This window comes from Diadema antillarum, unplaced genomic scaffold (genome assembly GCF_040938485.1).
Source record: "Diadema antillarum isolate AM-2024a unplaced genomic scaffold, OU_Dant_1.0 scf00000071, whole genome shotgun sequence".
Taxonomy (NCBI): domain Eukaryota; kingdom Metazoa; phylum Echinodermata; class Echinoidea; order Diadematoida; family Diadematidae; genus Diadema; species Diadema antillarum.
The window spans coordinates 1,510,896-1,535,037 of record NW_027270960.1 but is presented as its reverse complement, the minus strand read 5'-3'; the positions used below and the strand labels follow the sequence as shown (position 1 = coordinate 1,535,037).

At 38.5% G+C, this 24,142-nt stretch overlaps 1 pseudogene; it reads left to right on the top strand.

Moving 5' to 3' along the window:
- The first annotated feature begins 1,009 nt into the window (after positions 1 to 1,009).
- The window catches only part of LOC139716969 (low-density lipoprotein receptor-related protein 1-like), a 183,283-nt pseudogene continuing 160,150 nt past the window's right edge, over positions 1,010 to 24,142 (top strand).

Sequence of the window (24,142 nt, the reverse complement as noted above, 5' to 3'; positions counted from 1 at the left end):
CCGGGTTTGTGCGATCGCGATCGCAATCAACAAGATATTTGATATCGATAGCAAAAAAAAATAATAAAAAAACATGGGGTCGGCGGAATTTTTAGGGTCGGGCGGGTTACGCCAATGCAACAATTTTTTTTTTTTGGCCTTATAGTATATATTTGAGCTGTTTGATGACCTCATGTACATTAAACACTCATTCTCTGCACGTTAAGACAGAATGTGATTTTTAACTCTCCCATGAAAGGAGTGTTGCCCTTTTGAGTGTGGTCTTCTGAAGTGGGCCTGAAGTGAAATGACGACAATTGATCATATCATGGAGCAAAGGTATTTCCATGACCATATACATACAGAGTAGATATTGAGTGGCCAAGAACACTCCTTCTCCACTGCCCATCAATGAAGTGACCGCTACTGTGTGATGGTAATCTGATGATGTGTAGTGATTGTGTGACATCTCACCTTTATTGATTCAATGTTTATGCATCATTGCTCAGAGCAGAATAAATCAGATGTCTTCATATAGTGGATCCCTCATGTCCTGGTTACTTCAGGATGGTTTTGTGATGGTCTATAAGCCCCAGTCAAACATTAACACAGATCTTGAAGGATCTGCCCAGCGATCCCCTGATCAAGCGACAGTGATCTGGGGAATTCCAGGATAGTTTTGCCCCGGATTGAGCGTCGACAAGCGTTGTTGACTGTACACGCGGTATCAACATGGCAGCTACACAGATAAGGCCGGACCGGCACAGCATCTACACGGCATCTACACGGCACTTACACAGACTCCATGGACCATGCGAGACTCACCCGGCAACTACATGGTTCATGCTGGCAGAGCATGGCATCGACATGGACCATCAGGACATCTACACGGACCAACACAGCAGCTACACGGACCAACACAGCTGCTACACGGACCAAAACAGCAGCTACACGGACCAACACAGCAGCCCTTGATATGAAAAAAAAAAGTCACAAACTGCCAAAGATACTCACGGCGTCTACACGATGGTTCTAGGCAGCCACATGGACCTTCACAGCAACTACACGGCAGCCACACAAACCATCCCGCATTGCTCTGCCGAGACGGCAGTCCATGGATGATGCTGGATGTTTTTGACCTCCAAAAACTGCCGTAATGGCCTCCTGGATGTCCACAGACCTACATGCACCTCAAGGGACCTCCATGGATGCCCAAGGCGTCTACACGGATCTTCCCCCGGATCTCACTGGATCAGATCAGGGGTGATCCGGCATGTGTGTATGTGACTGCGGCTTTGTGTTGTTTCAAGTCAGTGGGATATACAAAAGACAGGGAAAGAAGCTTCACGTGTACACATAAGATTCTGAACTACTCATATTAACAAGACTTTGACCTTTGCTTCACTTTGATTCTGCATGACATCTTTTACTAATTTTTGGCTAATTGCCACTGGCTAATTGCATATTCAATGCATATAATGTAGACAAGAACTTACGTTTGCATTTTAATTTTGCAAATCTTGGCCATACGAAATTTGCAAAATTAAAATGCATGCAAAAATTTCTGGTTTTACAGACAATTTTACAGTTCAGAAGAGCTTGGAGTAACCATTCTATTTTTTTTTCTTCTGAATTTACCAATTGGTTGTAATCCTCCCTTGTTAAATGAGGCTAGACCCCTACTGCTGTGACAAATGGGACACTGTTCACCATTTTTGTGTGTCTTTCACAGCGAAAAAGTACATATGGTAAAATCTTGGTTCACAATAATAGGGAAAATGACTTTCCCAGTGACTGCAGCAGCTGACAATGTAATCTGTTCTCTCTCCCTCCCCTTCCCCTCTGTCCCTCTGCCTGTTGTTGATGGTGTGTTGCACAGTGAGATGTGAACCCAATGAACAGTTTGCCTGTGCGGATGGCACTCAGTGCATCCCGTCGCTATGGCGATGTGATCGTGACCCTGATTGCCGAGACGTCAGCGATGAGGAAGGTTGCAGTAAGTTGGAAGAAAGGATTTGGGAAGTTTGCATCAGACGCCTGGGCCAATAAATGATCCATACTTAATCTTTGTATTCTTCATCTGCAGGGGCATAGATGGTATGCATCCTCCCCCCCCCCCCACAAGCTCCCAAGGTAGAAGGATGACACGACTAATCATCCCCCCTCCCCCCCCCCCCCCCCCCCCCCCCCCCCCCGGCAGGTTTCAGGGATTTTTTTTTTTATTTGTGGTAATCTTTTTATCATGATTATGATTATCACTTTTCTTCTTCTTTTTCCTCTTCTTTTTTTTTTCTTCTTCTTATTAATCATAATATTATTGTTATCATCATTGTAGTTATTATTATCCTTATAGTCATCTTCTTCATCGTCACCTCATCTATATTTCCATATTTCTGATCCCTAATAAAGGTCCTGTTTATCATTGGGAGAAGTGATTAAAAAAACATGTTCAAGATATCACATTTTATGTACATTGTATATATCCTATGTAGGTCAGTTGTATCACAAAACATCCTACCATATAAGAATTTTCAATAAAACGTAAGATGTAAGGAGATATCACTCTTTTTCTCTACAAACTGTAACTGTAGACAGTTTAGTCTGGAAACGTTTTAATCATAACTGTTTTGTATAATTATTCAACAATACTTTTTGTATATCTAACAATACTAATACTGATTATACACATTTTTTACATTGTTTTTTCTATCCTTAACTCACATTTCAGAACTATTTTGAAGCAGTAAGGCTGGGTTTTTATTTCATCTGCAAATGGTAAATTATGCCTAACGAGTTAACAATTTTCTTCTGCCTCTAATGGGATGGTGTCATGGAATATTCATCAAGAGGTGTTTTCAATGGGGATGGAGCACATTAAATGCATATTGAAAATCTTACTGTTATCCTTTGTTGTCCCCGCCGAACGAGTTCGAGCAGGGGACTATGAAACGGGCTCCGTACGTGTGTGTGTCCGTGTGTCCGTGTGTCCGTCCGTCCGTGTGTCCGTCCGTGTGTCCGTCCGTGTGTGCGTCCGTGTGTGATCAAAATGTTCAAAATGCTACTCCTTGGCCATTTCTAACCCGATTTTGATTCTGTTTGCTTTATATGATAGCACTACATGGGAGCTTTGAAACTTCTATACAGAATTTCAGTTGTGACCTTTGACCTTGACCTTTGACCTATATTGTACATTTTGCTTCAAAATGCTACTCCTTCGCCATTTCTAACCCGATTTTGATTCCGTTTGCTTTATATGATGGCACTAGGTGAGGGCTTCAAAACTTCTACACAGAATTTTGACCTTTGACTTCTTTGACCTTTGACCTTGATTTTTGACCTACATTGTACATTGCCTACAAAATGCTACTCCTTCGCCATTTATTACCCGATTTTGATTCCGTTTGCTTTATGTGATGGCACTAGGTGAGGGCTTCAAAACTTCTACACAGAATTTTGACCTTTGACTTCTTTGACCTTTGACCTTGATTTTTGACCTATATTGTACATTTTGCTACAAAATGCTACTCCTTCGCCATTTGTAACCCGATTTCAATTCCGTTTGCTTTAAGTGATGGCACTAGGTGAGGGCTTCAAAACTTCTACACAGAATTTTGACCTTTGACTTCTTTGACCTTTGACCTTGATTTTTGACCTGTATTGTACATTTTGCTACCAAATGCTACTCCTTCGCCATTTCTAACCCGATTTCGATTCCGTTTGCTTTATGTGATGGCACTAGGTGAGGGCTTCAAAACTTCTACATAGAATTTTGACCTTTGACTTCTTTGACCTTTGACCTTCATCTTTTTACCTATATTGTACATTTTGCTACTAAATGCTACTTCCGGCGGGGACATATATTACGCACCGCGTAATTTCTACTTTTCCTTGTTATCTTTACTACATGTATCTGTATCAATATTCATTATAAGTACGCTATATAGTGAAAAAAACGCATATGTGGAAAATTTAGCCACTCACACACTTTCTGAATATTCAGTTTTTTATTAGTTGGGATTAAACATTTTCCATTAACAAATGTATTCCCTAAAAGTGAATATCAGTTTTCAATAATACAAAAGCTCCATACCCTCCCCTTTGTTCCAGCTCCATAAACGTAGTACACAATGAAAACACACACATGGAAAGAAAAAAAAAGTGACAGACACCACAATTTAGCCAATCGCAATGTCATTGAATATTCATGTTTTGTTCTTTTTGATATGACATATTCTGAATATTCCCCAAAGTGTGCACCAAATCATTGATTTTCAGTTCTAAAAATGCAAAAGCTCCATTGTATGGGAGGGAATATGCCCCTCACCCATCTTTCCATTTTCGTAGACTGAGTTATACACATATGAAAGACACAGATGTGGTAAAGGATGTGACGAATACTATACAATATACCACATTATACCACATTTTAGCCATTCACATTGCCCTGAATGTTCATTTTTTTTTTTTACTTTTCATTTAACAATATTCCAAACATCTCCCCCCCCCCCGAAAAAAAGTGTGCACCAAATCGTTGAATGTCAGTTTTAAAAGTGCAAAAGCTCCACACCCCCCCCCCCCCCCCCCTTTGGTCCACGTCCTATAGACTTTTAGTACAAAACGAAGACACACACATTTATTGCAGATACCACAAATAAGCCATGTCTTTGCATATGAGCTTTTCCTCCATTTTGATTACAAATTTTTCAAATATCCCCTTAAAAGTCAGATCTGATTTTTGAATTTTAGTGCTAAAAATGCAAAATTTCCCGCACCCTCTCCCTGCCCATTCTTTTTGCTCCTTAGTTTGAGTGTTACCCACAAAATATTGAAAATAATTTATTCTTTCCCAGAGAAACTGGACTGGCACTTTTTTTATACTACCCGTGTGTGTGTGTGTGCACACACGGGCAGGTGCCAGGGCTGGCAGAACTGCCCCCCCTTTTTTTTGGATAGTGCAAAGGAATACATAGGGTCAACTGCTTGCGCCCCCCCCCCCCACTTTTGTTTACCCCAGAAGTGGCACCAGAAAAGGAAAAAGGAAAAAAAACACCCCCCCCCCCAAGATTAAGCTTTGATTGTGGTGTACCAAGAGTGTAGAAGTGCAGGTAAGTCCTTTTTTGTTTTTGCTTGTCACCTTTTTCCTTGTCAGCTGATGAAATCCGGAAGTGCAGCAGAAAGTTATACTGATATTTTTTTCTTTTTTTTGCTTGTCAGCTGATGAAACCCATAAGTGGCACCAGAAAGTTGCGCTGAAGGCTTTTTTTTTTTTTTTTTTTTTTGCTAGCCAGCTGATGAAATGCGGAAATGGCAGCAGAAAGCTACGCTAATTTTTTTTTTTTTTTTTTTTTTTTTTTTTTTTTTTTTTTGCTTGCTAGTTAGCTGATTAAACCCGGAAGTGGCACCAGAAAGTTGCGCTTACGGCCTTTTTTTTTGCTTGTCAGCTGATGAAGCCCATAAGTGGCACCAGAAAGTTGTGCTGAAGGCCTTTTTATTTTTTTAATTTTTTTTGCTAGCCAGCTGATGAAACGCGGAAGTGGTAGCGGAAAGCTGCGCTGATTTTTTTTTTTGTTGCTTGCTACTAGTTAGCTGATGAAACCCGGAAGTGGCACCAGAAAGTTGCGCTGAAGGCCTTTTTTTTTTGCTTGTCAGCTGATGAAACCCTTAAGTGGTAGCAGAAAGTTACACTGAGGACTCTTTTTTTTTTTTGGCTTGCTTGCTTGTTAGCTGATGAAACCCGAAGTGTGCGTGTGTGTCGTTGTTTGAATAAACGATGTGATCGCCTTTGGGCTGCAAATCATACGCTCCAGGTCTGAGGACCTGCCTATACCGTTGTTCAATTGTATTGCCGTATAAATGCAATATTACTCTTTTGAAGCCTTGACTACTGTACAGCTTATTTTTTTTTTTTATTGTTGTGATTTAAGCTATGATATGTTAATGTCTACTAAGTACAAATTCATAAAGATATAAATATGTGAATAGATTCATTGAAAAGCGCTGTAAAATATTCATGTGATTATCTCAAAAGTAATCATGTGAGCATGTGACTTCTTGAGAATGCTAAAGCAAGATTTAAATTGTATGGTATTATTGTGTTTCCATAGGTCATTTGCTATGTCACCTTAAGAATTCAATTGCAGAATAAGAAAAACAGTTGATAGAAAAAAAAATATTATTGTGGACTCTAATATAAAGCACTCATTCTACCTAAAAAAAAAATACTCATGGCACTGTGGAAACAGAAATGAATTGGTATGATACACTATAATGTAGTATAGAAGATGGAACATAAGAACAAATGAACAAACAAACAACAAACAAATGTATGTGTGTATGCAATGTACATACATGTATGCTATAAATGAAGTTGATGAAGATTATTCAAATCTAAACTGTTTTCTGTAAATTGATTTTGAAAATGGAATATGTTGAACTTTTCGTCTTAAAAGAACAATCTCAACTCTTGGAGAAAAAGCTCTTATTTCTCTGGAATGCTCTTCCACTGAGGATCCGACCAGCAGAAACCATTGAAATATGTAAAAAGCATCTGAAGTCATATATATATGTTCACATCTTGCCCTGGTTGAATATTTGTTGAATTTCTTACCAGGTGTATATATTTCTGTCTCTTCCTTGTTCTTCAACTTTCATATGTACAACTATATAATGTACGTGTATGTTATTCTCTTTATATGTCCCTCTTCGCCTCAAAATAGGCCACTAGATCGATGGCGCATTACTAAAGCTGTGATTATTATTATTATTATTATTATTATTATTATTATTATTATTATTATTATTGTTATTATTATTATTATTATTATTGTTATTATTATTATTATTATTATTATTATTATTATTATTATTGTTATTATTATCATTATTATTATTATTGTCATTATTATTATTATTATTATTCTCCATGTTTATCCACAAATGCACTTGAATGATGTCTCTATATTACAATAACGTGGTTGCGGCTTCTTTTTACATGTGCAGCCGACAAAAGTAGTACCTGTGAACCAGGCTACATCCAGTGTGCTAGCAACGGCGTGTGCCTTCCCGAGGCATACCAGTGCGACGGGCAGCCTGACTGCACAGATGGCTCCGACGAAGGGCCAGAGTGTAAGTTTAAACTATCACAGGTTTGGTCAGCAGTGACCAACTGACCAATTATGCTCTGAGAAGGATGATGGAGCTACATTCACCATGACTCAATCAAGGCCCAGAAACCATCATAAAAATGGTTTGGTCCTGGCTGCCTCTGTCTTTGTATCATAAGTTGTACCATTCATTGTAAGTGTGAAACAAAAAACAAAGCAAAAACAAAAACAAAAACAAAACTTCAACTGAACCATTTGTTATGTATGTGATTGTTTCAGTTGCAGAAATTCTAAAAACCTTTTGAAATTGCTAAATTCATACCAGAGTCTAATATTGGAAGTACATTGTAGAAGATTTTAGATCATGTTTCTCTTGACAAAGTTTTGTATATGACTGTCTTTCTGATTTTGTGGAGATTTGATGATTTTACCTGGCTCCATCTAATCTTACTGTAATGTAAGATATGCAACAAAAGAAAATTAGATGTGCTGATTTAATGATGAGAAGAGGATACCTTGAGCACCCTCCCCCGCGGACTTGATGGTTTAACTCTCCAAAATATTAAGCGTCCTGAGAGGAAACACTTGTAAATGTGTGCTCTTGTTCTCAGAATTGTTATTATTTTACTTCAAATACATTATTTCATCTTTTCTCTTTATCTTTTTTTTGTCAGACTTGAGTGTTTTCATGATATTTGATTGCACACATAAGGTTTGTTTATCAGTACATGTGTAGAATATTTCAGGGAACAAAAGTAGAAGCTTGGCGAAAATACCAAGAGAGATGATTTCGATTACTTTTTACAAGCAAAGTATTTTGACATTTTGATTACTTTGCAAGCAATAGTCATATTCCAATGAAGAATCCTTGATTGTGAAAATGGTTTGAGACAGCACAGGTGCACCAGTCAGTGTGTCTTTAATATTCATACACCCCTGATGGTTACAATAACCTTGGACACTGTTATGGACACTGTTCAAGTACAATGTAGTTATGTTGTTTTCATCAGTGATGGTCAGGCTTGTGTTGAAATCTTAAGCATTCTCAGTTGAACTTAGCTCAGTTTGACCTCTGTCCTTTATTTTAACCAGTGAATAGAAAAAGGTAGTGTGAGCTTTGTTTATATTATGAAAGCATCCACTCTAGAATATTTCATCTTCAGTTAAGTTTCATATGTTCTTTAATATTTCATGAGTCTTGATTAGTAGATGTATGATTTGTGAATGATGTTTGAAAAGATTTGCAATCATCCAGTCATGCAGAGGAAGGATTTCTCTGTCACAAAAATATAGAAAACTGAACTTGATTTTAATGTCCAAATTCACCTATTGTATTTTGAGTCCTCTAGGAAAATTGAGTCATGCAGCTTATTGTTGTTTTTTTAATGCTCTTTTGCACAATGAAAAAGACTCTCAAAGAAAAATGAATTTTATATTTTAATTCTTTGTCCCGATATTATTTTTCTGCAAATACTGCAACCAAACTCAAATGCTGACCAACATTGTTTTATAAATATAATTAAGTGTCTAAATACACTGTATAGCAATTTTCATGTGTTTTCAGATTGTGGGAATTGTAAGTATATCCTTTCCCACGCACCCGCATGTCTGACAGTAGAGTTGTTATACTTCATAGACAGTGGCTGTATGTATTTTGGCCCGGTAATGTTCATGCTCCACTCACATTATCAAGTGACAGTCTATTTTGGTAGAACTCTGTGTTTACATTACACTCAAAGATATGTTCAGGATAATGTCATTCGAGGGATGGTGTAGTTTTGGTTTAGATGGGGAGATTCATGTTTTAACTTTTTGTGAGATAATTAGAAATCATGTACGAAATTAAGAGTAGGGTATTCAATTGTATATTTGAGGAATACAACGTTTATTTGATGAAAATTGGTTTTGAAATGGCTGAGATATCAGAAACAAAGTAGAAGACGGTGGTCTTAATAAAAGATGGGTCCCACCTTTTTTAGGATCTCATTGTTTTTGGATATTTTAGCCTTTTCAAAAATGATTTTCATCAAATTAACTTTGAATTCCTCTTATAATTGTATGCTCTCTAATATTTCATAAGAGGTTTCTCGTTATCTCACAAAAAAAGTTAGAAACCTTGAATCCCCATCTCAACCAAAACTACACCATCCCTTTCACCTGTAACCATTAAGATTGACTGTGCCAGTCTGGCATTCCAAATTTGGATTGGCACTCTGAATGTTCTGTAAAGTTCGTGATTGATTCTCATGCTTGGAGAAAATTTTTATTTAGACTCTAATAAATCCATTACAGGTAGGACATTTAAGGTCTGTGAACCTGAAATAATTATGCCACCAAAAAAAAAAAAAAGTTCTTGACACTGCCAACTTGAATAACATGTACAATTGTACTAGAACTGAAAAAGTTAAACTATCCACTTTTTTTCTCTTTTTCCTTTACTTCTATTATCAGACTTATCTCATCTTAATATAAAACATCATTGTAAAACATCATTGTAAAACTGTAAGCAGACATCTGAAGTGTAAAGGTGCAATATATGTGTTATATACACATAATAGCATGTGTTTGTGTGTGTATTGTGTGTGGAGATCCTGCTGCTACTGTGCCACTTATTATATTCTGCCGCTCCATTCCTTTTTCACTGTATTCATCTAGAGCACCTCCTCTGTCGTACACTTCCTTTAATAACAAATCCTCTTTGCATGTTTCTCACTGTTATATTGACTCCACAGGCCAGCAGCCACCGCCACTGATATGCCCGCCAGACCTGCAGTACATATGCCACGATGGGAGGACCTGCATCAGCTACCACCAAATCTGTGACGCAGTGCCCGACTGTCTGGACGGGTTGGACGAGGGCGCTTTTTGCAATCCAGGTGCTGTGAAATCCTCCCAGTATTACACTACCAGTGCTGCGTTGTTCCAAAGATCAGAATGATTTGTAGTTAAAATGAGTGCATGCTGATGACAACTAATGTATGTTAAAGTATGAATATTTGATTATGATTAGTATCACTGGTACATACTGAGGTAGTTTTCATATTATATCTGAATACTCGATAGTACCATTCTGATACGATCATTTCAATTCTGTACATAAACCAAGTAAACTTTAGGCTTTTATGAGTGAGTGTATGCAGATAATGAGTATTTTACAATGTCTTGAAAAAGACCGATTCCGCATCCAGTGTCTGTGTAGCTAATATGATGTTTTTTTTGCAGAACAACATCATTCATCCAGTGAGCAGTTAATGATATACATGTACATGCACATTTGTAGGAGTATACATGAACAACTTGAAGCAAGAATAGCATCTGTGCAGTCAATTCCTCAAGATTTAGATTAACCCTCTCTTTGCCAATGAGTCAAATGTGCACAAATTTCATACTCATGCTTATGAACAGGAAACTAATGTGATACCCAGAAGGTTAACAAGCAGAGTCAGTCATAAAGACCAACCCAACATCAATACTTGCCAATACTGCTCTAGCTTATTTCATTTAAATCCTGCTAAATTGAAGTTCTTTATTTGTACTCATAAAGAAATTATATATACAGCAGCTGTGTATAGTGTAGTACCTGTCAAGACCAAGAATCCTATACCTGCAATGAATATCCAATTACGGTTTCAACACAAGTGGTTTATGTGGGTACCATATGGATAATTGTTGACACAAAGTATTTGATTAATGACAAGAATGTGTATTTAATGATGAACAGACTTTTAAGTATGAAGTATCCCAGTTTAATTATATGGAGAGTGCGCATAATAAATGTCGGAAAACCATCTTGAACGTTGCTGATATTGCAGTGATGTCATTGGTTACGAGAGATATTGCTGAATTGGAGGGGATGCGGGGCAAAATCAGGGTTTTCTTGCCGAAAACGACCCCGCTCCCTAGGACAAAACGGGGGCTGATGGCTTTTCCACGGAGTGGGTTAATTGATAAGGTGTAGTGCGCGCCGCCTCTTGGGATCTCCCCCCTTTTCATCACAGATGGTTTCCCTCTTTTCTCGTTTGCCGCTTGCAAACTAAGTGCGTGTCATGTAAAGCCCTGGAGTATATAGCTCCGCTGATTTGACTCGGTTGGCTACTGTGCCAAATATTAGTGAGTGTGGCTTATAGAGGTTGATGAAAAGCCTCTTCCAGGCTGCCATTTATTCAGTGTTCTATCTTGATGGATCTGTATATAAGATGCAATGTTTTTAGATGGTGTGCATAGTTCTATAGTTTCCATAAAAAATTGTATTATAGTGCAAGAAATATTTTTAACAAAATGTGGATTTATACTGCATTTATCCCATCCAATGATGCCATTAGAATATGCAGTGAATAAAGTGTGAAAGCACAATTAAATGATATTTTGTGCAAAGGTGAAGAATGTTGAGTTATCAACCAGCAAAGGTCTACAGTTAAAAAGCCTACATTTCAATTGATAGCAATGTTTAAAAAACATACAAACAAACAATCATAAGAACTTGTGTCTCACTCTAATATGGTGAAAGAGTTGTTTATCTAGATTTCTTGCAGGATTCGAGTTGGCTAGATTTATGTTATACTACAGCAGACCAACTTACAATGTATATTGTAGTAGTAGAAATTTTTATGCAAGTAATTTTTGTGCTGGGCCTGTTTTAAAAAGATGATTTTTTTTTTTGTGTGTGTTTTTTGTCTGTGAAATTAAAACATGTGATAGTGGTACATATAACAGGCAAAAATATTTGTATGCTTTTGTTTCTGGTCACACAAAATGTCTACAATGCAAAAATTTTATGAACATGATCTGTAGGAGACCAAAAAAAAAAAAATGCCTGCACAGCAAAAATTTTATGAACATGATCTGAAAGAGGCCAGGGTATCAAAGCTCCACATCAAATTCTGAATTTTTGCCAACATACAGAAAGGTCAAGAATGTGTTTGACCCAAGTACATCACAGCCAGCATATTCATGTATTGAACACCAATTCAGATGTTGTTTTGAAGACATTGGTTTGCATCACATAAACCTACAATGTATCACATCCTTGTCTCCTCTCTGCATGCATGTATCAGTTGACAATGTCAGAATTAACAATGCCTTAATTTTTGTCCCCGCCGAACGAGTTCGAGCAGGGGACTATGAAACGGGCTCCGTACGTGTGTGTGTCCGTGTGTCTGTCTGTCCAACCGTCTGTCTGTCTGTCTGTGCGTCCGTGTGTGATCAAAATGTTCAATTTGCTACTTCTCTGTCATTTATGAGCCAATTTTGATTCTGTTTGCTTTATATGATAGCACTACATGGGAGCTTTGAAACTTCTACACAGAATTTCAGTTGTGACCTTTGACCTTGACCTTTGACCTATATTGTACATTTTGCTTCAAAATGCTACTCCTTCGCCATTTCTAACCCGATTTCGATTCCGTTTGCTTTATGTGATGGCACTAGGTGAGGGCTTCAAAACTTCTACACAGAATTTTGACCTTTGACTTCTTTGACCTTTGACCTTGATTTTTGACCTTTATTGTACATTGGCTACAAAATGCTACTCCTTCGCCATTTCTAACCCGATTTCGATTCCGTTTGCTTCATGTGAAGGCACTAGGTGAGGGCTTCAAAACTTCTACACAGAATTTTGACCTTTGACTTCTTTGACCTTTGACCTTGATTTTTGACCTGCATTGTACATTTTGCTACAAAATGCTAAGTAAACACTCCTTTGCCATTTCTAACCCAATTTCATTTCCATTTGCTTTATGTGATGGCACTACAGTCTAGGTGAGGGCTTCAAAACTTCTACACAGAATTTTGACCCTTGACTTCTTTGACCTTTGACCTTGATTTTTGACCTATGTTGTACATTGGCTACAAAATGCTCCTCCTTTGCCATTTCTAACCCAATTTCGATTCCGTTTTCTTTATGTGATGGCACTAGGTGAGGGCTTCAAAACTTCTACACAGAATTTTGACCTTTGACTTCTTTGACCTTTGACCTTGATTTTTTACCTATATTGTACATTGGCTACAAAATGCTACTCCTTCGCCATTTCTAACCCGATTTCGATTCCATTTGCTTTTTGTGATGGCACTAGGTGAGGGCTTCAAAACTTCTACACAGAATTTTGACCGTTGACTTCTTTGACCTTTGACCTTGATTTTTGACCTATATTGTACATTGGCTACAAAATGCTACTCCTTTGCCATTTCTAACCCGATTTCGATTCCGTTTGCTTTTTGTGATGGCACTAGGTGAGGGCTTCAAAACTTCTACACAGAATTTTGACCGTTGACTTCTTTGACCTTTGACCTTGATTTTTTACCGATATTGTACATTTTGCTACTAAATGCTACTTCCGGCGGGGACATATTTTACGCACCGCGTAATTTCTACTTTTCCTTGTTTCCTCTCCCATGCTGTTGGTGTCTATCACAGAAAACTCCAATGAATGCGCCAGTGGTCCATGTGGGCCATCCCAGCAGTGTGTGGAAACGTTTGATAGACCTCTCTGTGTGTGCCCAGAAGGTTTCCAAGCACCCTCTGATAATCCCACTGTGTGTCAGGGTGAGTAGACCAGAGCCGCCAATTTACATGTTTTGTCTTGTTGTGTTTGTGGGGTTTTTTGTTTTTTTTTTTTTATTTTTATTTTTTTTACTGTTGCAAATTCTACAGCAGCATGTTTTTTCTTCTTTTTAGCAGGAAAAATTGTGTGTTCTCCAAACTGTTGTATGACATGCATAGTATGCATAATTTCCCTTTTTTTTTTCCAACCAAAGAGTGATTTTTGTCTTCATTTTTTTTTTTTTTTCTTTAAAGAGACCAGTTTGTAATTCCACTCAACGTATGAGCAGAAAAAGGGTCATTTGTACCTGCAGGCATTTTGGTTTGTTAATTCACTGAGATAAGCATCTATGAAGTGATGATTATTCATTTGATCCTTATCTTAATGGTGCTTGTCAGCACATCCACATGACAGCAAGCCTTGAATGGCATTTAATTCAGATTTTTTTAGAATACAGTGCCATCTTCACTCATATTTCTCAAGCTTTAGACTAGTCACCTTAGCCTGCATTAAAAGGGAGAAACCCAAAAGCAAAAAGAATTTAAAAAAAAGAAAGAAACATACGTATGTATTGAAATCATATATGATTGACTTTAGCGCGTATGTAAAGCAGTTACGGATTTCTGATGCGAGTTGAATATGTGTCCTGACGTATTTGGATCAACGTCCTGTTGACTTTTTGCAGATTATGAATTGCACAATTTTCAAATAAGAACTACACACTGTACCGTATGGCTGGATAGGCATTTATGTGGTTAAACAGCATTGATATTTTGAACCCACCATACATTGTACCTTCAAGGGATGGTATAGTTTTGGTTGAGATGGGGCTTCAGGTTTCCAATTTTTTTTTTGTGTGAGATAATGAGAAACTTCTATATGAAAGAGCATACAATTTTCAGAGGAAGTCAAAAGTTATTTGTGAAACTTGTGTGCTCTCTCATATTTCAAAAGTGGTTACCCACTTTCTTGCAAAAAGTTGAAATATGACTCCCCAATCTCAACCGAAACTACACCATCCCTTTAAAGCCAGAGGGTGTATAGAGGTGTGATGGGGCATGAAGAGACCCACTAATTTCACAGAAAGCTTCCCACTGGAAAGATTGGGAGTTCAGCACCCATGCTTTGTTGGTCTTGAAAAGCACTTTAACACCATGCAGCAGACAAAGAGATGTTTGCCATTGATCAGTCTCTACTGTACCGTGAAACTACGCCGCCATTTCTGTCTGTTGGATCTTGCGTAATTGTTTCCTCCTCGCTTCAATTTTAGAAAGGTTGCTATGTTGCATCCTCTTAAACAAAGCAACTCTGATTACAATAACACATTACTAAAAAAGGATAATCTACAGTCATTATACAAGTGCTTTTAAGATGCCATCAAAACTCCAGTGCTGTTGAAGTGTTAGTCTCGAAGATTGAATTCGAACAGTCATTTGTGAAATCTTTTCATCCATTTTGTATCTTCAAACACAAAGCAACCCAACTACAATAAAATGTAGTTGAAAAAAAGGATAATGTATTACCATTGTACAAATGTTTTTAAGATCCCATCAAAATTCCTGTGCAGGTATTTTGAGGATTAAGTTCAAGCCATTTGTGAAATCTTTTATTCCATTTTAATGAGACTTGTGTTTAAGTTTCTTCAGTGATTCCTCTTTAAGATAAGTAGAAACCAAAGTCTTCATGCCTACAGCACATGTGGTAATTGGATGTTCCCTGTACATGGAACTTGGAAGAACCCTATGGAAATTACAATAAGGAGGAAATGAGCTAACTGTTGTAGTGTACCATTGGTTTAAAATTCTTTTGAAATTCAGAAGTTTAACCATTTTTATTTTCAGGAGTTTTGGTTTCCTTCAATGACAAAATCAAGGACTGCTGTATGGTACAGTAATGTCTTCTGGTCATTTGATGTACCGTGTCTCATATTGTAGAATTTTCCTTCCAATTTTCTTGTATCATCAAATTTTAATTGTTTATTGCATGACAAGTGAGGCATAGATTTGGATATCCTACTAATTTCAGGAATGCAATATACATATTAGAGATTTAGAATGAAATCATTGGTGTCAGGGGGTTTGTGGGCTTTCGGCTGTCTTTTATGGGGAAAAAAAGTCATGAAATTTGATGTCTGTGACATTTGGTAATCTTGTCTGTCTGGTTTTCATGGTTACCTTGACAGACATTGATGAATGTGATATGTATGGCACCTGTGACCAAGTGTGTACCAATACGGAGGGAAGCTACAACTGCTCCTGTGCTGAGGGTTACGTCTTGCATTCATTTGGCCGCTGTGAAGCCACGGGAGGTGAGCCAGGCATTTTCTGAATGTTTCACACTTTGCTGACAAATTTGTCTTGTTGCCTCCTTTTGTGGGGGGGGGGGGGGGGGGGAGGAGTGGGTCAAGTGAGGCTCACTTTGAATTTGGAGTGTAGATGAGGGTCATGAGTACATTCTGGCCGTGGGAATGCATTGATATGTAAGACCCATTTGTATTAATGATAACAGAGTAAAACAACTTTCTCAGAAAGAAGTATAGTATTAAAAAAAAAATCCTGTACATATACACCACACCATGGCATGCAGTGGTGTTCGTATGTTCATGACAAAGTTGGTTACAGGTATTGAAGTTCAGAGAAATGAAATTTAGACTACCTTCCAATTCAGTTCCAGTTTTCTTGCAAAGTTTGATAATTCTGCTCATTCATTTCCATTTGATTTTGATATTTGCCTGAAAACTATGTTTTTAATATTAGTGTGCATCACTATGTGTTTTTATCTGCAGAGGTTTGAAATCTCAAAACCTAATACCTCATATTTCTTGTATGATTAAAGATGAAACATAGTAGTGGAATGTTAGTGCTAGCCAGAATGTCATATAGTTTTAGACACTCTCATGTTTACATTATACCAAGATTAGCTCTAGTTATAGTGGTCAAGAGTGCAATTACGTGACTTTGACTTACACCGTAGATGCACAATTATACAGTCATAGAATAAAGGTCAAAGGTAAATAATGTATGAAGACACTGGAAGAAGTTGTCGGGCATGATGATGTATTTAAGAGGTTGACGAGACAAGGAGATTATGATGGTAGATGGTGATGATTGGGATAATGACAAATGATGCATCTGATGATTTTGATGATGATTTTGATGATGATGATGATGATGATGAGGATGATGAGGATGATGAGGATGATGAGGATGATGATGATGAGGAGGAGGAGGAGGAGGAGGAGGAGGATGATGATGATGATGATGATGATGATGATGATGATGATGATGATGATGATGAAGAAGAAGAAGAAGATAATGGTGATCATGATGGTGATCATGATGCTGGTAACAGTAATGGTTCTGGTGATGCTGGTAATAATGTTCGCAATAAATCAAATCAAATCAAATCAAATCTATTCATGAAAAAACAGGTGACGACAGTAATAAAAGACATCTCTTACTTATATAATACCCCTCTTCATCTCCTTCAGGCAATTACAGTCTACCATGTTTCTATCAATGATTTTTTTTTTCATCTTGTCACAGAGGCTGCATATCTGCTGGTTGCTAATGTCAACAATCTGTTAAAGCTGAATTTAGATGGCACTCCAGTCACTGACACAGACCCTCTTCCTGCAATGGGAACCAGGGCCATGGACTATGACCTTAAAAGAAACAAGGTAAACCTAACCCGTTCTATTTCAGAAATAGACTTTCTACATTAGTCTAAAAAATTAGACTGATTTTGCTAAAAATAGGTGCTCAAAAAATGGGAAAAACAGTCTACAAATGATCAAAATTTTAAATCTTAATCTGAAATTGTGGTGCAAGGTTCGGCATAAACAAAATGGAATTAACAAATCTATCCTTCATTTCTTTCAGAATTGCATCAGTCATAGCTGGATATGTCAATGTTGGTCTTCTGCCAAACCTGCTGAGCTGTCAAGGTTCGGCTTTTGACGAACCTGCCAAGCTGGCAAGGTTCGGCTTTTGACGAACCTGCCAAGCTGGCAAGGTTCGGCTCTAGACGAACCTGCCAAGCTGCTAAGGTTCGGCTTTTGACGAACCTGCTGAGCTGCCAGGGTTCGGCTTTTGACGAACCTGCCGAGCTGCCCAGGTTCGGCTTTTGACAAACCTGCCAAGCTGCCAGGGTTCGGCTTTAGACGAACCTGCCGAGCTGCCAGGGTTCGGCTTTTGACGAACCTGCCGAGCTGCCCAGGTTCGGCTTTTGACAAACCTGCCGAGCTGCCAGGGTTCGGCTTTAGACGAACCTGCTGAGCTGCCCAGGTTCGGCTTTTGACGAACCTGCCGAGCTGCCCAGGTTCGGCTTTTGACAAACCTGCCAAGCTGCCAGGGTTCGGCTTTTGACGAACCTGCCGAGCTGCCAAGGTTCGGCTTTTGACGAACCTGCCGAGCTGCCAAGGTTCGGCTTTTGACGAACCTGCCAATCTGTACAGGTTCGGCTTTTGACGAACCTGCTGAGCTGCCAAGGTTCGGCTTTTGACGAACCTTCCAACCTGTACAGGTTCGGCTTTTGACGAACCTGCCGAGCTGCCAAGGTTCGGCTTTTGACGAACCTGCCGAGCTGCCAGGATTCGGCTTTTGACGAACCTGCCGAGCTGCCCAGGTTCGGCTTTTGACAAACCTGTCGAGCTGCCAAGGTTCGGCTTTTGACGAACCTGCCGAGCTGCCAAGGTTCGGCTTTTGACGAACCTGCCGAGCTGCCAAGGTTCGGCTTTTGACGTACCTGCCAATCTGTACAGGTTCGGCTTTTGACGAACCTGCAGAGCTGGCAAGGTTCGGCTTTTGACAAACCTGCTGAGCTGCCAGGGTTTGGCTTTTGACAAACCTGCCGAGCTGCCGAGGTTCGGCTTTTGACGAACCTGCCGAGCTCGCAAGGTTCGGCTTTTGACAAACCTGCCGAGCTGCCAAGGTTCGGCTTTTGACGAACCTGCCGAGCTGGCATGGTTCGGCTTTTGACGAACCTGCCGAGCTGCCAAGGTTCGGCTTTTGACGAACCTGCCAATCTGTACAGGTTCGGCTTTTGACGAACCTGCCGAGCTGGCAAGGTTCGGCTTTTGACAAACCTGCTGAGCTGCCAGGGTTCGGCTTTTGACAAACCTGCCGAGCTGCCTAGGTTCGGCTTTTGACGAACCTGCTGAGCTGGCAAAGTTCGGCTTTTGACAAACCTGCCGAGCTGCCAAGGTTCGGCTTTTGACGAACCTGCCGAGCTGGCAAGGTTCGGCATTTGACGAACCTGCCGAGCTGCCATGGTTCGGCTTTTGATGCACCTGCCGAGCTGCCAAGGTTCGGCTTTTGACGAACCTGCCGAGCTGCACAGGTTCGGCTTTTGACGAACCTGCTGAGCTGGCAAGGTTTGGCTTTTGACGAACCTGCCGAGCTGCCATGGTTCGGCTTTTGACGAACCTGCCAGCGGCTGCACAGGTTCGGCTTTTGACGAACCTACCGAGCTCCCAAGGTTCAGCTTTTGACGAAACTGCCGAGCTGCCCAGGTTCGGCTTTTGACGAACCTGTCGAGCTGCCCAGGTTCGGCTTTTGACGAACCTGCCGAGCTGCCCAGGTTCGGCTTTTGACGAATCTGCCGAGCTGCCCAGGTTCGGCTTTTGACGAACCTGCCAAGCTCCCATGGTTTTTGATGAACCTGCCCAGCTGCCCCGCTTTTGATGAATGTGCTGAGCTGCTCAGGTTTGGCTTTTGACAAACTTGCCTAGATGCACAGGTTTGGATTTTGCTGAACCTTCCCAGCTTTGTGTGAGAGGTGTCGTCAGCAAAGAAAATTCATCAAAAATGCGAAGAATTGTAATGTATAGTTTGCATAAAAATAGTAATAGGTGTTCAGACATATTAACGTGGGATATGCTACACTTTTAATTGTTTGAAAGGAATCCTATACCAATATAGAAAAATATATGAAATTGCATGTAATTTAATAGTTTTCAAATCAGAGAACAGCCATGCCTGTGATACAAATACTATACTCACTTCATTTGTATGAATCAATTTGTATGATCAATTGTATATAAGACTACTCAATTCAGCAAGAAATAGGCCAACTACATGCTCTATATTTCGATGTCTTTCAGAAATGGTCTTAATTAATTGCTGAAAAAAATGTTATTGATGGAGACATAAGGGCTCATAATATTGTCTTTCACACACAGACGCAGTCTACATGGCTGCATTAAGCATGCAGTGTAACTGAAGCTTCTAATATGGGGAGCAACATACACTAAATAAATAGACTTTTCAAATTTACCGTGTCAAGCGATAGGCACACTTCAATTGATTTCCAGTACAAAAAGAGTACTGAGAAAATTGAATCCATGATTGTTAAGAAAAGAAGAGTCTTGAACTGTATTTTTTTTTGAGTTTGTTTAGAGTGGCCTCAGAAAGTGGTGAAGTTATTCTCTGTGGATAACATTACTCAACACTGAAATAGAAAAAGGTACTCAAAAGTTTTTAACCAAGTTAGGATAATTAACTCTTGCTTGCAGGTCCATATGCAGTATGCAGGGTCAAAAATTAACTTTGGCCCATTAGCCTGGTTTTAGGTTGATTAATTGTGGACCATCAATTTAAAAGAAAAAAGTTATCTGTTGTCCCCAAAGCAAGCAACTATCATAGAAAATAGACTGTTTTGTTGGTCTTATTTTGGGCCAGTACTCATTTCCTTTTTTGGCCACCAAAATTTCAGGCTAAACCATCTTAGACACCTGTTACACACAAACAGACACACACACACACACACACACACACACACACACACACAAACAAAAACAAAAACAACAACAAAGAACACACAAAGCAATGCGATATTAATTTTGGGCTGCCCCCCAAAACAACAAACAAACAAACAAACAAAAACAAAAACAAAACAAAACAAATATTATTGAATACATACATCTAGTTCAAATGTATTTAGAGCACCATTTCAACCCCCCCCCCCCCCCCAAAAAAAAAAGGGGGGAGGGGCAGAAGAAATATACAAAAGGATACTTCTCTCCCTGGTACAGCTTGGCAGGCCAGTAAAATGTATTTATACACATATGAAAATATGGGGCTGAGTGCAGTAATTTAGGCAAGCCTTGAGCTGATATGTGATTCTACTTACAGAGTATCAAGCTTCCAGAACATATTATGTGACAAACAGTTTATTTACAAGCCAAGGAAATTTGAATCCCACACTGTTAACTTAAGTCTGTTAGCACTTTTTGTCCATACTTCATGTATAGCTTCCATGATCATTTGACACAAATGATGTCCACATCACATTGAGCCATTTCTACTAATGTTCCTGAGGAGCAGTGGTACTGCTGCTGCTAGCTGTAAGCACATTCATCTATGGCAATAGCAGAAGCATTCTCATCCAGTGCACACAGGAGTACATTACTAATTGTAATTGTATGTATCCATATGCCTATTATGTTGAATTTCACGGAGATGAATGCCATTCTGAATCCTGCAGAGTGCTGTCGAAGTCTTAGTGCTGTTGTTACTTCTGTCTGGTGACATGACCCTATAAGGAAGAATATAAACAAAAATATGCGATTTAAAAACTTAAACACAAACTCTTGGGACAGTATAACACACAGATAGTAAGGTGTTTCCTGTTTAGCTGCAGCACAGAGGTGTTTGTTTTCTTAAGCTTTGTTTGACTTTTCAAATCTCCTGTTTGGTGACCACACATGTACTTCTTAAACTGCCTACATTGTCCACACCTCTTTAGAGGGCCAAGTTTATGCAGAATTAGGATTAAATGCCTCTTGACTATTATATGGGGAGTATATGTGCTGTGATTGCATAGGAAGCACACCAGTAGTGTGAACTGTCTGACCTCACACTGGATTGTAAAAGGCTCATTATTACAGTCATGTAGTATAGCACTTATTTCATCCGATTGTATTGTCGATAGGGTACTTGAGCTAGCGATGATAGTATAAAATGCCAAGTATATTTTCAAATAATTGAGGATGAACCATTCCTGTCATCCCTAGCATGTACATTGTATGAACTATTCAGACAAATTTTCATAATAAATCTGTACTCTCATTTTCGAGGATGTAAAGATAGATTTTCACATACTTCAACACCTTTATCTTTCTCCTCTCTTGAGTTATCTTCTTTGTTGCTCATATGAGGCCTCTTCAAATTTTACCTTCTTTCTGGAATCTTTATCAATGTACATTGTACTCAGTCATGTATCATTTTCTATCTCTAAACTGCAGTGTGATTACTACATGATGATCAGGGCCTATCTGTAAACGTTACCCTTCAAAGTACATTTAAAGACCCGTCAAGTCTTCTACTACATTTTTTTTCTTTAAATGTTGTGTAAGTTTCAATGTACCTACAACTGCATATATCTTTTTACTTTATACTGTATAACAATGAATTGGGATATTTCATTTTCACACACCAGTCCATTGCTCTTTCTTATTGCCTTATTGAATTTAACATTGTTACATTTTGGAAGAAACAATACACATATTTTTCAGTATCAATATTGTCATTGTCTGCCTAAATTTTGCTCGACAACAATTTTGGTTCCTTTGATCTCAACAGAATAGAATTGCATCACATTTTTTTGAATGGGAGGCAGGAAGTGCACATACATAAAGGTTTGCATATGACAAAGGGATGTCAAATGAGCTGACTGATTATTATTCCTTCCAAAATTGAACAGTATTATAATATTTTGAAATTGCTTTGTGTTTATTGCCAGATATTATAACCATGACAGTAATTGGTTATCTGTTGTTAAAAGGAATCTATACATTGTGATGTAGGCAATCAGCCATCGTATGGAGACAGGGATTAAATGCATTTCCTTTCAACATAGACTTATTTTTTAAAATAGTTGAAAGTACTTGCTGAATGTGATTACTACTAAAAACTACAAAGAATGGAACTGTCCGAGTGCAAGACCTCTTTTAAGACCAGTATGCATCATGCGGAATAGCAGTAATTACTTTACTAATACCTACTTTTTGCTTTGATGCAAATGAAAAACTTACCTTTAACACCTAGGAATACTTTCAGAAGGATATTGATGGTAAGATTTGAATCATAGCTGTGTTGTCCAATATCTAAAAGTCAAATTCTTTTGTTGTTCATGAAGGATAACACCAGTCACATGTGTCTTTAGGAGTTCTGTATCATTGATACCCTGTAAAAAAAAAGAAGACACATAGAAGGGAAAATATTCACTTCGTTTTTCATGCAAGAAACATTTTCTCAATTTGTGAACTAATTCTTTATATACCATGTATATGTCAGCAAATTTGGTTAACTAATTAATTATAATAAAGTTGTTTGACACTTATAACAATCATGCATGTCATGAATATCAAGAAATGAACTTGGTTTCAAAAGTTTGTATGAAGCAGAAGTCTATAGAGTTTGTTGACAAGGCTGGTGACAGACTTTCTCGAAATGCTTCTTGTAGCTGCATGTATTTTACATAGATGTGACTGCTGAGTACTGTTTTTTAGGGCATTTAATCCTTATCATCATATATCTGTTGGGTAATCAGCTTGCAGATTTTATTTACAGAAGTGTTGTCGGCCCACTTTTATCAGCATAAACGGGTGTCTTTCCATCCTAAATGTGTGTCATGCAGTCACAATCCATGTTTAGCTGTATGAACATTCAAAACTTGTTTTAAGTCTGGTTGAAATATATCACATTAGGACCTTTATCAATAGCATTGTTATCAAGAACAATGACTTGTCCAGCTCTAGCTAGCTGATAGTCAAGTTCAGTGTCCTGTTATCAACAACTGGCTAAGCAGTCCAATATACACTGAGAAGTATAAAAGCCCCAACCTGTTAAAGAACAAGTTCGGATCACCTTCATAGATATGTGGGTTGAGTGAATGCAGCAATATTAGTAGAAATTGAACAGTTCAATGAGAGTTTGAGGAAAGTCTAACAATCTGTTCAAAAGTTATCAATTTTTGAAGTTACTGCTTAGTCATAGCTGGATGAAAAGACTACTTTAGCTTGTGATGTCACATGTGTACGATATAAAGAAAGTATAAAGAAAATTCAACATATTTTTACTTTTCTTGCATAACAAAAGAACACTTCACTTTTCTCTTTCAGAAGGCAGGGGGAATAACATTACCCTTATATCGGTGACAAGTCAAAGAAATGTGCACTTTATTCAAAAAGTAAAGTTTTGTGAAATTCTCTATTCATTTTGCTTATAGTATCATTCTACACATATGACATTTTACACTATAGTAGTCTTCTCATCCAGCAGTGATTTTGAACGGAGTGTTGGATTTTCCCCAAACTTCCGCTTAATGTGTTCTACTAATATTGTTGCAATCACTCAATCCACATGTATTAAAGGTTGACTTGTCTGTTAGGATCAAAGACACAAGCTGCAAGCTGCCTATCTGGTGTGATACCAACTCTTCTGGCCACTAGCTTCCCAGAAAATGCAGTAGTTGGAGTTACCTGCTCAATCTTGTTTATGTACACACTGATCAGGGAGG